The sequence below is a fragment of the Mesoplodon densirostris genome, chromosome 10 (genome assembly GCF_025265405.1).
Source record: "Mesoplodon densirostris isolate mMesDen1 chromosome 10, mMesDen1 primary haplotype, whole genome shotgun sequence".
NCBI classification, from domain to species: domain Eukaryota; kingdom Metazoa; phylum Chordata; class Mammalia; order Artiodactyla; family Ziphiidae; genus Mesoplodon; species Mesoplodon densirostris.
In genome coordinates this window covers 106,172,752-106,187,745 of record NC_082670.1, presented here as the reverse complement: position 1 = coordinate 106,187,745, position 14,994 = coordinate 106,172,752, and the positions used below count along the sequence as shown (strand labels likewise).

Sequence of the window (14,994 nt, the reverse complement as noted above, 5' to 3'; positions counted from 1 at the left end):
TTAAGAGATGCTGCTTGGCCTGCACAGTTTAAAAACCATTTGCAAATTGCCAACATTTTAAAGTTAAGAAATTTTTATGTTTACAAATCTGGATTTCTGGTTTCTCTTGAGAAATCTGAGATGCGTCATCTCTGGACCACATTCCAGGAGCTGATGAGGGTTTCTACCCCTTTAAGTGGGTACTGAGCTCTCCAGGTGTCACTATTACCATTTAGCACACTAACTGTGTTTGTATCAGTTTATTAACCTCCCTTAGATTGTCTGCCAGACTCCTACACCCTCCCCCAAGGCCCCACCTGAGGCATCTGAGTTTTAACTTCAGCCCTAAGCAATGCAGAACTATTAAAGACCTTCATAAATAGAAGAGGGCTAGGAGAGGCTCTGTTTCAGCAGCAGCACAAAGGGAGCAAGGAAGGATGAATGAATGAATGAATGAGGAAGGCAGCTAGTTAGACTGGTTAGGAAGGCTAGGAAACTACACAGTTCAGTGAGATGAAGATAAGACCTAAACTAGGGACCAGTGGAGGAGGGGCCAAACCTGAGGGTAAAACCAAGGGGATTTGTTGTTTAGACCCTCAGTCTTAACAGTGTACCCAGAGTCTCCTGAAAGACTCCTTTCAGGAGTCTCCTGAAAGGCAGAGGCCTCAGGCAGCAGCCCATCTCTCCCCAAGGGAAAGGGCAGGATCCAAAGCAAAGCACTTAAGGGAGACGCTTTTCCAAGGAACCTCTGCTTCGAGGTGCATTCCTTGGCCTGCAGTGAACGGGCTGTGGGGTGGAAATAATTTCTTTAAGAAACTCAAGGAATGCTACTATTTAACTTCTAGACTTCATCAGTGAAAGGCTGGTAGTCCCAAGTGGGTTAGCTCTTGAGATGGTGCTGGGTTAGTAAAGAACTCCAGACCTAAACACTGAGAGTCCCAATTAGACGACATTTAAAAACAAGACATTCTCCTGAGCATATTCTAAAATGGGACTAAGGGCAGGTGCATTTTTCTGATAATCTGATTTTCCATCATGTTTCCAAGATACTTAAGCCAGGTACAACTTATTAAGGCATGGGAAGCCCCAGGTCAGAAACCAAATGGTCATAACTCTCAATAAAAGCCATTCTGGAGGGGCTCAGGACTCTGGCAGTGTTCCTGTGTTCCAGAACCATCCATCCACCGCAGGGTCGGTCTTTCTCTTCCTGGGAAGAACAAGGGCCATTGATGCAGAGGTTGAGACCTCCGCAAGTAACCTTCTACTGTGACAGAGCCTGACTGTGACAGAATCACGGAGGTGGGCAGAAGAGGGTTTTCTTCCTTTCGAAGTCCCATAGGACAAAAGAGAAGCAAGCAGCAGAAATAACTATTAATAAACGTTCCACCACTTGCTAGCCACGTGACTTTGGAGGAGTTACTCTTCCTCTGTTAAAGTCCTCTGCCTCTTCAGTTGTAAAAAAGAGACAAAAAAGATAACACCGTCTACTTCACAGGGTTATTATGAAGATTAAACAGGATAACGTGTAAGTGTAAGGAATGTGCAATCTGGTATTCAATGATTACGTCTATTCGGATACCAAATTCTTAAAAAAAAAAAGGCTAGTAACAATTACGTGAGGTTTAAAAGTTTATTTTATAAACATGTCATAATTATACAAATGACAAACAAGTTTCAGAAACTGATTACTGTATATAGTAATACAGTATAAGCTATTATAGAAAAATGGACATATAGATGTACGCAAGTACTTACGAAGGTAATTATTGTCTTCCTAGTCTATGAAAATAAAAAAAACATTATTTACGCTATCACAAAAGCCATACCCTTATAGGTAAAAAAAAAAAATCTCTACTAGATAATAGTAATTTTAAAAATTTAGCACATCTACAACTATTGTTTAGTCAAAACTTGATTTTCATTGACTCAACATTTATCATTTAAATGCAAATTCAAAATAAGCTCGGATGGCAAAAAACATTTACTCTGTTAGGTACAAAATGAAACCGCATGATCTAGTTCCTGCTCTCAGTTAATGATTGCAGAACAGACTGCTTAAGTGTTGTGGGAAAAAAGACCTGCCCAGAGGACCACAGAGGGCAGAGGAGGGAACACCTGGATCTCATTCACAAGTACTGTGTAGGGAGCTAGAAGCCCCAGGCTCGTATCTCAGCTCCAGGAAGTCACCAAAACCTTTACAGAGTTCATCTGTAAAAATGGGATGATGATATGAACACTGTTTACCATACACTGTTGCTGTGAAAAGCATTCATTCAATAAATGCCCACTGCAGGACTTCCCTGGTGGTCCAGTGGTTAAGACTCCACCTTCCGACACAGGGGGTGCAGGTTCGATCCCTGGTCGGGGAACTAAGATCCCACTTGTTGCACAGTGCAGCTGAAAAAAAAAAAAAAAGGAAATGCCCACTTCATGCCCATTCTGTACTTCTGTACTAGGTACTGTGTTAAGGGCTGAGATAGAGCAGGACAAGACACATTTCGATACAGGGCTCAGTATGGGTAGGTGCTGAGGCGACGCACACACAAGGGCTGGGTACTGCTGGATATATCATTCCTACTGAGCCACTGGCCCTGTCAATGAGTAATCTTCAGGCATAGTTAAGGAGTTAAAAAAGATTCTTTTAAAAGGTTAAACAGAAAGTTTTGTCTCTTTTTTTTGCCACATTTTTGGAATTAGATCAGTGATTTGGGCCTGTAGTGTGCATTAGAATGATCTGTGATGCTCAGTAGAAGTGCTGATGCCAGACCCCACCCAAAGCTTACAGTTTCAGACCCAACAGGGGGCCTGGCAGTTCTGAAGTACACTCCGCAATTAAGAACACTTTATTTTAAAGGCTGATAAAACGTTAAAAGCACTGTTAACGCAAATGTGGATACATCATATTAACAGTCAAAAAGTATAGCTAGTATAACACAACATGTATATTTTTGTGATTATAAAGTCCATCAAGTGTTACAAAGCCATTTAAGAGTTCTCACTAAAAGCTTCTACCAAAAACACAAAATGGAACAAAAAATAGCACTATGGCAGTGGTGCCCTCAGCTTGCAGAAGCCTTTTACCTGCTGATATCGTTTGCAATCTGTGTGTGTATGTACATGTCCTTCTGTCCTTCAGGGGAAGAAAAGAGCTCAAGCCCATCAAGATTGTGAACTTTGCTATTACTTTTAATATTGAAAAACTAACCTTTTAACCCAGTGGTCCCCAACCTTTTTGGCACCAGGGACCGGTTTCATGGAAGACAGTTTTTTTACAGAAGGAGGGGTGCGGGGTGGTTCAGGCAGTAACGCGAGCGATGGGAGAGCGGTGGAGAGCGGCAGATGAAGCTTCGGTTGCTCACCCACCACTCACCTCCTGCTGTGCGCCCGGTTCCTAACAGGCCATGGACTACTACTGGTCCACGGCCCAGGGGTTGAGGACCCCTGTTTTAACTGGAAATTTTACCGAATACTACTACAAACAGAGCAAACTGATGCAGCATGGTTTACAACATAAACCATAAGGTGAAAAGGACTAAATCAGAGCCCTGGCTTCACTTTCTGCACCTGTAGCACTGGGAAGGTTGCTTAACTTATCTGGGTGTCAGTTCTTGCACCTCAGTAAAATGAAATCACAGTGCCTTGCTCACAGAATTGCTGAGTATTAAATGGAGAAAATTAAGAAAACTATAAACCATCACAGAAACATTAACTATTTTTAGTATTCATTTCAAAATCTAGTACAATTGTAATTTGTTTGCCAAAAAACCCCTTAAAACTCATTTAAGTGTGTATTTTAAAGCTATATCTAGAAGGATTATATAACATTAAAAACAATTTTGAGGGAAAAATGTACACAATTACAAAGCAGTCCATGTTTACAAGGATTTACCATCAAAGTACTGTGTTCCCTCAGGCATATCATTTGACCTCTCTGGTCTCATCTGCCTCTCCTGTAAAATCTTTCTGCCAGAAGAGGATTTAACCATATCATCTCTGAGACCCCTTCCAGCTTCAGGATCTGTGGTTCACCATGACATAATAAATTTAACTCTTTCCTCCACTTACTTCCTTGCAAGGTGAAAACAAGGAAGGAAAACGGGTGTGTTTAAAGCATCTCCTATCAAATAAAAATTTTACAAGATTATGGACAAAATACTCAAATTTGGGGTCACACTGATAAAAGCCCAACTGGCCACTGTTTAAGAAAAAAGCTTAAACGATCCACCTCGGAGTCAGTATTCATAATAAAGATGAAAAGTGCAGGGAAAAAATCAATTAGCAGAGATCTTCGGCCTACAAAGAAAGCATAGTGATCAAGGAGTCTGGCCTAAGCACTTCAGGGCATCCTTGATAAAACAGTGGTCCACACCTTCCAAAGCAAGTCAAAACCACTTAAAAGAGAGAAGTAGCTAATGAAAACCTACAAGCCAAGATTCATAGGCTCAAGAGAAGCAACTGTATTTATATAATTTAAGCAATTCTGCAAAGAGTTTTTTAATAACACACTTAAGCATGGTTTACTCGTTTCAAATCGCTATACTCTTTATGCACTTGACCTGATACTCTGAGAAACTGGTGCCTCCTCGGACCATCTATACCGAGTAGGGCACAAACAGTTCAATACCCACCCAACAAACCACCCGCTTCCTCCGCTCTGTCACTGCTTCCTCAATTAACACAGAGGTTTCAGCTCCGCGGGGGCCGGGGTGGAGGACGTCACAGCAAGAACACAGCCCCTACCCGGCCTCGCGGGCCCCCAGGAGGGGCGGGTTGGCCCCCGAATAACGGTGCCCGGCGTTCCTGGCCTTCGAAAAAGACCAACCAACCCTTTACCCCGACGACCTCGGCCCTACAGCGGTGCGGGCCCAGCCGGGGCAGACACCCCGGCGGACTACGCGAAACCCTGCGCCCTGCGCCCGCCGCCGCCGCCGCCGGGCCGCCAAGGGGCCGGACGAAGCGCGACCGCCGCGTTCCGTTGCGCGCGCGCGCCTCAGCCAATCGCGTGCTCGCCCGCCCCCCGCGGCCGCGGCGAGGCTGGCTCTGGGAAGAGGAAGAAGAACATTCGCCCTCCTCCTACCAGCGCGCGGGCGGCGGCGGCGGCGGCACCGGGGTCACGAACTCTGACCTTTCACTGACAAAAACAATAACAAACCCCTCCTTCCCCGCGACCCCGGCGGCGCCTCCGGGCCCGCCCTTGCCGCCCCGCTCCCACCTGGGCGTCTCGTCTCTCGCCCGCTGACCTGCGAGCCCGCGGCCCGGGGCTCCCGCCATCCGCCGACGCCGGGAAGCCGGCCTCCCCGCGCCCTGCCCTCCGCGCCGGGGGCCGCCCGCCGCAGACACGGGACCTGCTCCGAGGTCGCTTTGGCGCCAAATCCTGAGGTAAAATTGAAAAAAGGCCGGGGCGGGCTCGGGCCGGCGGCGGAGGGGGCGGTCCTGGCGCGCGGACATGGAGGCGCCGCGGCGGCGGCTGAACCCGACCCTTTTACCTTTGCCACGGGGCGGCGGCGCCGGCGCCAACCGCTTTGCATAGTGGGCCGGGCCGCTCCCCTCCCCTCCCCGCCCGCGGCCGGCGAAGCGAGCGGGCTACCCCTGTCCGGCCCGGCCGGCACGAGGGTGGGGGCGGAGGGGGACGGCCGCGGCCCCGCCTCACAGTTGGCCCTCCGCCAACGCCGCCATTTTGTTCTCGGCGGAGATGGCTCCTGCTGGGCCACGCACCTCTCCTCCTCCTCTATCGCCTCCTCTTTTCTGCAGTTCCTCCTTCTCTCGCTCCCCGGCTCCTCTACCCTCCGCTTCCCGCCCGCAGTTGGCGACCGCCGCGGCCCAACCGCCGTTTTTTCCTGAAGAGGAGGGTGGAGGAAAGGGAGGAAGGCGGGTGCGGGGCGCGAGCTTGTGAGCGACAGCTGCGCGGGCCAGTTGGCGCCCAGATAGGAGGGCCGGGGCCCCCCGCGTTGCCGCCCCCCGAGGCTTTGCTGACTGGTTCTGTCGGCAGGGGGCGGTCCCCGCGCGTCGCGGGAGCCCTGGCGGGGTGGAAGCAGAAGCTGGGGCGCGACGTGGGGCCAGGGCGCCGGGGGCGGGGCGGGTGCGCGGCCGGGTGAGCGTGGAGCGCGCGGCTAGGGCCCGGGCGCGTCCTCCGCGTGGAACGCGTCCAGAATGAGTGCTGTGGAACAATAGTAATAAAGGTGATGAAGCATCCTGAACCCAGGGCGCTGGCTCGTGGGAAGGGCTTTTTGGAATCTGGACAGCTTAGGGCTCCTGCCCGTATATTCCCCTTGAGGCTCAGTTTCATCGACTGTGAAATGGGAGGATGGTCGTTCTTGCCAGGCCGGACCTCCCTTCTCAGATCGTTTGAGGGGCTCAACTCAGAAAATGGAGTCTAGGCTACTTTTCGAACCTCAGAGTAATGCAAAAATGGTGTTGTTGTTGAAAATGGAGTGTGGAGCCACCTGGAGTGGAAAGCCTAAGGTTATTGAGGGCTTGAGAGAACAGAGGGGAATCTGGAGTGTTCTCATCTTTCGTTGATTACATACGTATTTGCTTAGTCTGAGGCACTGGGGATACATCCAGAGAACCAGCTAGACCAGGCCCCTGTCGTCCTATAATTGGGGGTAGGGTGAATAGACAATTAAAGAGGTGATTTCGGAGAGTGGTAAATCCTGTGAAGGAAGTGAAGTGAAACTGGATGTGTTGAAAGCCTGAGGCAACTGCGATTGAATGGTCGGGGAAGGTCTCCGTGAGGACGTGATGTTTGAATGGAGGAACCCAAGGAAGGAATAGCGTGAGAGAGAAAACAGCAAATGCAAAGCCGTAGGAGGGAAGGCGTTTGGTGTGAGTGAGGCTGGAGAACTAGTTCGTTGTCCCGTCCATTATTCCCCTCTACTTCCAGGCTGAGGTCTGTGAAATATGACAAAGGTAGTGGAGAATAAATCTCTAATTTAATAATCAACGAGAGAGTCAAGGAAAATATAGCCATGAAATGAATAACTGTTGAATACATGACTTGGTGGAAAGCCTCAGAAAATCACTTTACTTCCAGTTCAAATCCTTTGTCATTCCCTTGTGTTCATCCTCAATTCCTCAAATATTTGCTGAGCCCCCCTATTACCCAGGCGCTTGTTGACTAAGACATTGGTGGGTGTCAAGTATGTGAATATAGTTCCAAACACCTGAGTTCTGTTCTCTCCCTATTTCCCTAGTACATCTGCACACATACACATACCCACACAAAATGTTGTAGGCAGAAGCTAAATAGTGTTGTGGTCAACAGTGCCAGTATTTACTAGCCCTGGAACTTTGAGTAAGTTATTTAACTTTTTTGAGGCTCATTGTCCTCATCTGGACAGTAAATAGAATCTTCCTTCTAGAATTGAGGATTAAATGAGTTTAATGTAAATAAGGAGCTTAGAAAAGTGACGTATAGTAAATGCTCACAATTGGAGTTATTGTTGTCATGAAGCACTAGCTGTCTGGTAAAGACATTGGACTGGTTAAGTGATGCAGACAACGAGATGTTTAGGCAGTGTGGTGTAGGAGCAAAACGCTGCGTTAGAGCCCTGGGGTACTAGTTTTGGCTCTTCTGCTTTCAGCTAGTCACTTGGCATCCAGACCAAAAGTTTACTAGAAAACAAAGAAGTGCAATTAATACTATTAACAAAAGTGTGGGGTGCTTTACAATTTACAGAATTCTCTTGCAGGCATTATAGTGTTAAAGCCCTAGCAGGATATAATGGTAGAGGTCCTTTTCCTGCTCCCTATTTTAAAACCTTTCTAAGACTTCACATCATTTTCTTATCCCTGTATCCCTAGCTCCCTGTGCACGAAACACACTGGCCTGCCTTCAGTTTCCTTGAAAGTGTGGCTTACCTTTACCCCAGGCCCTTTCAGATGATGTTCCCTCAGCCTGAAATCCTCATTTGCCCCCTGCCCCCCCCCCCCGCCCCCATACACCTTAGTCCTGCAGATGTCAGCTTAAGCATCGCTTCCTCAGGGAATCCCTCTCTGATGCCCAGTGCCAGTCTAGATCAGATTCTTTTACTTTACATTGTGTTCTTTTCCTTTTTTTTTTTTTTTTTTTTTTGCGGTACACGGGCCTCTCACTGTTGTGGCCTCTCCCGTGGCGGAGCACAGGCTCCAGACACGCAGGCTCAGCGGCCATGGCTCACGGGCCCAGCCGCTCCGCAGCATGTGGGATCTTCCCGGACCAGGGCACGAACCCGTGTCCCCTGCATCGGCAGGTGGACTCTCAACCACTGCGCCACCAGGGAAGCCCTTCTTTTCCTTTTTAACATTTATCTCATTTCGTAGTTACACTCCATAATGTGATTGTTTGATTGATACCTGTTCCCCTTACCTTATGAGAGCAGGAATCATTTTGGGCACGATTATACTTCCAGCACTTAGCAGAGTGCCTGGCACTACTTGTTGAGTGAATGAATTGTTTATAATTTATGATATCACTGCTAACTAAGTTGCTGCTCATTGATGGTGCCTTTTTATGTGGGCTTGTTAGCAATTCAGAAGCAGTGCCAGCAATAAAATAAATATCTGTTATGGTATTTGGATGAATTCAGGAAGTGGTTCCTCACGGATATGGCACTGCCTGCAGACTTGAATATGGGTAAGATAACCCACATAAGTCCTTTTTTACACACTTAATATGTTGATTTATGGGGGGGTCTTTTTGAGACAAGAAATAGATAATTTAATAATTAGTTGTATTACAAGGTAAATTACATGAAAGTTAATGAGTTCGCATGGAACTCATTAATAAACAGCCAAATATGATCATGCCATTTACTTTAACTGAAGAATCAAAGCACCAGTGTGATTTTCTTGAAATAAAAAATGCTGGTCTTGTTCTATCACAGGGGATCAAAGAACAGAGAAGAAGACTTAATGGGTTTGCAGAGAGTTGGGAGTTCAGCCTCTGTAGCCATTAATTTAAAATAGTTATCTTTCCAAAGATAAATTGATTCATGCAATGGAATTATTGAAAATCACCTTGTAATTGCTTTACCAAGTTTAAAAGCACATTTTGCCAGGTATATATCAAGCTTCTGCTTAAAAGCGTGGTAAATAGAAAATTTTTGTTGACTTATATAATACAGATTTTACAAATAAAGTGTTCTGGTATTTTTAAAACAACAGCCACCCTTTTATTTATTTTTTGGATGTTTCTTTTCTATCCTGTTCAAGGATTTTTTGGTATCACTCGTTCAATCCAACACTTTTGATTCCTTGAACTACCTAATTCAGGGTAACCAAAGAACTGATAGTTTAATGAAAAAGCTAAATATATATATATATATTTATATGTATGTGTATATTATCTTATAACATTAAATTACTTATTTATTGCTTTCAACAGTTGTATTTATGGTGGCCTTGAAGTTTTGTTTTCATGAACATGCCTTTACAGAAAGAAGGAAAACCCTATGTGTAATAACGTCACTTCATGAGGACTTCTGGGAAGTTTTAGCATCTGTCTCCAAGGAGTCGAGTGACAGTGCATCTCCTGTCTCTGGAACCTTGAGTGGGTAGCCTCTCTGACGCTTATACATTCCCTAATTGTAAAATGGGGAGGCCGGGAGCCAACACTGAGATTTGGGTCAGAAACAGGGACCACTTGTTATCCAGATGGCATAGAGAGCAAGGCAGGTGGTCCTGTGTGGATCAACCCACCTTCAGCGTTGGCCCTGAACACTGGCTTCATGTGTCTAGCTGCCTGACTGTCTCCACATATTAAGGGTTTTCATTTGGGATTTTTATCCTTGAGTCTGCTTACCTATGTGCCATATGCTCCTTTAGTCCCAAAGCACCTCCTAGAGCAGATACTAGTCCCCTTTAATCAATACTGCATAGGGGGAATTTGGGAAGGAATCCGTCTTAAGACTCATCAAGTCTAGCCTCACACCTGATGCAAAACTCACCTGTCAGAGGTTAGTTTATCTCTTTTCACTTTATTGCTGGTTATGAGGAGCTTAGACGTAGACTTTTTCCCTCCATGTATGATTATCATCTTTAACCTAATCTGTCACACGTTGAAAAAGATATGCTCTTACCTGTTGGAGTTTCACTTGCCTCAACCTAATAGGCCTGGGGGCTGAGATTCTCTTTGTGACTCTGTCCCATCTCGCCATTCCTTCCCCATATCCCTTGTCATGCACTGCTGCTACTTGCTTCCCATCCTTTCTTCAGGTGCCCTGAGTGCTAGAGCTTTAAGCAGCAGGGGCTCTGTACAAAAAGGCAAGACTCCCTGGGAACAGTCAGCTAGCATAGCTCACAGTCATGGTGGAGGGAGTGGATAGAAGACATTAAAGTTCAGATCAGGGCATTGGCATAGGGCACTGTTAGGGGGATAGAAAGAGCAGATTCATACCCCAGCATCTGGGAGTCTTGGAGCAGAGGGATGGGAAGGGAATTACTAAGGATGGGAAAGGCTAGCTCAGATGCTCAGCTATCTTTCTGATTACCCCTGGGCTCCAGGTAGCCTATAATCATGAAACCCAGCCTCAGGGACAGAGTATGATACCTCTTCCACTCTAATAAGAGGCCTGAAGTCCATAGTAGGAGGTGAAACCTTTCATTCCAAAATTATCGACAGTAACCCTGATGATTCTAATCCCTGGAAGTGTTAACATGTTGATAGGAGGGAATTTCTGCCAACGATAGAAGAGCATATCATTCTCTCTTTGGATTAGTGGAAGGTATGAGAGAAGGTGTTGGGGCCTGGAAAATGAAGTGAATGCTATTCAAAGAGTGGGGAGAGAAATGAGAGGCCGGCAGGGCCAGACACAAACTTGAAGGCTTTATTATTTTACTGGGAGCCACCTTACTTACCTTTATTGTTCATGTTTGAATAGAAGCTATGCCAAAAAAAAAAAAGAAAAGTTTCTTACCTGGCTGCCCACACATGCACCTCCAGTAAAAACTCCAATAACTGCCTACCTCTATGTGGCAGGCAGGTCTCCACTGAGAAGGATAGACAGTTGAGATTGGATGGCTCTTAAGAAGTTAAACAATGCCAGCAGGCTTCAGGATGCATTTCCCCTGGTGGTATTTATTGTACAGTGAATCTGATTATGTATTATTTGTAGAACATTACAGAAATGTCATTTGTACTGCCCTCATTCTCTTTCTCTCCACTCCTCCATTGCTTCTGCAATAATGCTTCCTTCTACTAGGTTGATGAGGTGAATAAGCCTAGAATTACTGAAAAATCACCTTTTACCAAGATTAAAAGCACGTATCTCAAAGTGCATGTCAGCTTTTGGCTGAAAAGAGTGGTAATTAGAATATGTTTGATGACATAATTAATACAGTACAGATTTTTTTTAAGATTTTTTTTTTTTTTTTTTTTTTGCAGTACATGGGCCTCTCACTGCTGTGGCCTCTCCCATTGTGGAGCACAGGCTCCGGACGCGCAGGCTCAGCAGCCATGGCTCACGGGCCCAGCCGCTCTGCGGCATGTGGGATCTTCCTGGACCAGGGCACGAACCTGTGTCCCCTGCATCGCCAGGCGGACTCTCAACCACTGTGCCACCAGGGAAGCCCTTTAAAGAAATTTTAAATTTATAACATTCGTCTCTTTTCTGAAGAGGTAAAAGACAGTCAATTTTTTAAAGTAGGAAAATTTTCAAGTGAAGAAAAGGTAGCATTACATCAAAAGGCACGTACAGATCTTCCTTGACTTATGATGGGGTTATTTGTAAGTTGAAAATATATGTCGAGGGGACTTCCCTAGTGGCTCAGTGGTTAGGAGTCAGCCTGCCAATGCAGGGGACACGGGTTTGAGCCCTGGTCCGGGAGGATCCCACATGCCGCAGAGCAGCTGGGCCCGTGCGCCACAACTACTGAGCATGCTCCCTGGAGCCCACCAGCCACAACTGCTGAAGCCTGCGTGCCACAGCTACTGAAGCTCGTGTGCCTAGAGTCTGTGCTCCGCAACAAGAGAAGCCACCGCAAGGGCAAGCCTACGTACCGCAACAAAGAGTAGCCCCCACTCGCCGCGACTAGAGAAAGCCCACGCACAGCAACAAGACCCAACGCAGCCATTAATTAATTAATTAATTAATTAAAAAAATATATTCGAAAATGCATTTGATACACCTAACCTACCAAACATCGTAAGTTAGCCTTGTCTACCTTAAACATGCTCAGAACACTTACATTAGCCTGCAGTTGGGCAAAATCATCTAACAGAAAGTCTATCTTATAATTAAGTATTGAATATCTCCAGTAATTTATATTGAAAGTTAAAAACAGAACAGTTGTAAGTGTAGCGGTTGTTTAATCACGTGGCTGACTGGGAGCTGTAGCTGGTACTGCCCAGCATCATGAGAGAGGATCGTAACTTTATACTGCTAGCCCGGGAAAAGATCAAAATTCAAAAATCAAAGTACAATTTCTACTGAAAGCATAATATCACTTTCACACCATGATAAAGTTGAAAAATCGTAAGTCAAGCCACCCTAAGTCAGGGACCATCGGTACAGGAGTGTTCATAGGAACACCAGTCATAAGAGCTCCAGACTGGAAACAATCTAAATGTTCATCAGCTATAGAGTGCATAAGTAAATTGTGGCATAGTCATATGTTGGAATACTGTACAGGGACGAAAATGCACTAAGTACTCGTGGTTATCACAACAATGAGGAAAAGAATCCAGACACACAAAAAATATATTAACATACAGCTCAAAAACAAGCAAAACGAATCCATGATAGTGAAAGTCAGGAGAGAAGGGAAGTAAGGGACTCTTGAGGGGGTACAAGGGAGCCTTTTAAGGTGCTAGTAATGTTCTATTTTCTGAGTGAGTGGTGTTCGCATGTTTGTGTTCTCTGAATGAAAATTTATTGAGCTGTTTCATTTATGATTTGTGCACTTTTGTATTTGCATGTTATACTTCAGTAAAAAATTTTACTTTAAAAATGATGGTAGGGCTTCCCTGGTGGCGCAGTGGTTGAGAGTCTGCCTGCTGATGCAGGGGACACGGGTTCATGCCCCGGTCCGGGAAGATCCCACATGCCGCGGAGCGGCTAGGCCCGTGAGCCATGGCCGCTGAGCCTGCACGTCCGGAGCCTGTGCTCCGCAACGGGAGAGGCCACAACAGTGAGAGGTCCGCGTACCGCAAAAAAAAAAAAAAAAAATGATGGTAAAATTGTAAGGGAAAGGTGTGTTCAAGTTCTAAAGGAACTGTCATGTTACTGTCCCGGTGGAGCTAGGTCAGAAATTTCTGTGAGTAATACTGAAACATCAATCACATATTTAAGAATTAGTGGTTATATAAATGAGTTATTAAATGATCAAGCTTATTGATGGAAGCAGTTTGTTCCTTTGGATAATTAATTGGTCTCCTGTCACTCTTTAAAATTCTCTTCTCTTGACTTCCTCTTCTGGGAAACTATTTTGAAGGGCGCTGTGGTGCAGAGGTTTTATTTTTTATTTTATTTTTTTAGAATATTCACTCATTCATTCATTTATTTGACTGTGCCGGGTCTTATTTGCGGCACGGGGGTTCTTCATTGCGACATGAGGGATCTTTAGTTGTGGCGTGCAGGATCTAGTTCCCTGACCAGGGATCGAACCTGGGTCCCCTGCATTGGGAGCACAGAGTCTTAACCACCAGGGAAGTCCCTGGTGCAGAGGTTTTAGAGTCAAAGAGACCTGAGTTAGAATCCCAGGTTTACCTCTTTCCAGCTGGATGACTTGGAACAAGTTGATTAAACTTCTGAGTCTCCGTTTTTTTCTGTCTGCATTGGTGCAGCTAATAATACCTACTCAGAAGGTATGTTAAGGATTAAACGATGCCTAGTTTGATATAAGGCACGTTGTAGGTTCTCAGAAAATCTGTCCTGCTTTCCTTCCATCCGTCTACCCCTGGGTCACACTAATAGAAACAAAGAAGGTGTGTTTCACCCTTACACTTGGGCCCTTGGTGAAACGAGGAAAGCCACCCACACTGTACAATGATATTTTTGGAAAGGTCTCCACACAGAGACCTGTAGCACTGCTCTGGTAGCTAGGAACTCCATGTAGATGAGAGCCACTTCTCTTCCCTGCAAGTCACTACTCACTCATCTCCCCAGCCCCAGCACACACATACCATCGCTGCCCCTTTCTCGTAGCCCAGACTTGTAATATGGAAGAAACAAGTTTCCTGTGGGGGCAGGAAATCACCTTACCCAAAAGGTAAGTAATCTTTGAGTCTAACTAGTGTCAGGGTTTCTGACAGACAGGATGTATATCTCAACTTGACCTTAGAGGCATCCCCGTAAGCATCTTTTATGTTGATGAACATCTACTAAATTATACCAAATCTGTCACTTGGTTTCCATTTCCTGTTTTCAAGTCTTGATCTATGATTTCAAGTCTTGAGCTATGTATTTCTCATTTTTTAATTCTCAGGCTATTTTTATTTTTGTTTTTATTTTCCCATGAGTATAAAGAGACGTCTGACAATCTTAGCATAGTAAAACTTACACTGAATACCTTGTGCCTATCAAGAAGTTCTGTACCCAGTAGTATTTTGCAAATAGTTATTCGGTATTGGTTTATTTTTAAATATTTGTGAGATTTATCCTAATTCAGCCATTTCATTTCACTCAGTTGTGCCGTTTAATAGAATCAGTTATAAATGCTGTATGAGCATATAATGCATATACATATGTAGTTAAATTTCATGTGGCTCTTATGTCAAAATGAGAGCCATATTCCTAATTATGCATTTTACAGTTTGTTGTTGCTTTCACATTTCTTTGAAATTTGTGCTAGTAGAAGCTCCCATGCATTGCATGCCTGCTGTGTGCCAGGCACAGTGTTAGGCCCTTTACGTTGTATTAAGATCTATTCTGGGCTTCGCTGGTGGTGCAGTGGTTGAGAGTCCACCTGCCGATGCAGGGGACACGGGTTCGTGCCCGGTCCGGGAAGATCCCACATGCCGCAGAGCAGCTAGGCCCATGAGCCATGGCCGCTGAGCCTGCGCATCCGGAGCCTGTGCTCCGCAACGGGAGAGGCCAC

General features: G+C 45.6%; 1 protein-coding gene across 3 annotated transcripts in view; it reads left to right on the top strand.

Annotated features, from left to right (window-relative positions):
- The first annotated feature begins 5,014 nt into the window (after positions 1–5,014).
- NR2C2 (nuclear receptor subfamily 2 group C member 2) overlaps positions 5,015–14,994 on the top strand; it is a 92,043-nt gene continuing 82,063 nt past the window's right edge. For all 3 annotated transcript variants that reach the window (XR_009533638.1, XM_060111297.1, XM_060111296.1), the window contains exon 1: positions 5,015–5,358. The gene's annotated coding sequence lies outside the window, so the exon portion shown is untranslated. The remainder of the gene's footprint in view (positions 5,359–14,994) is intronic.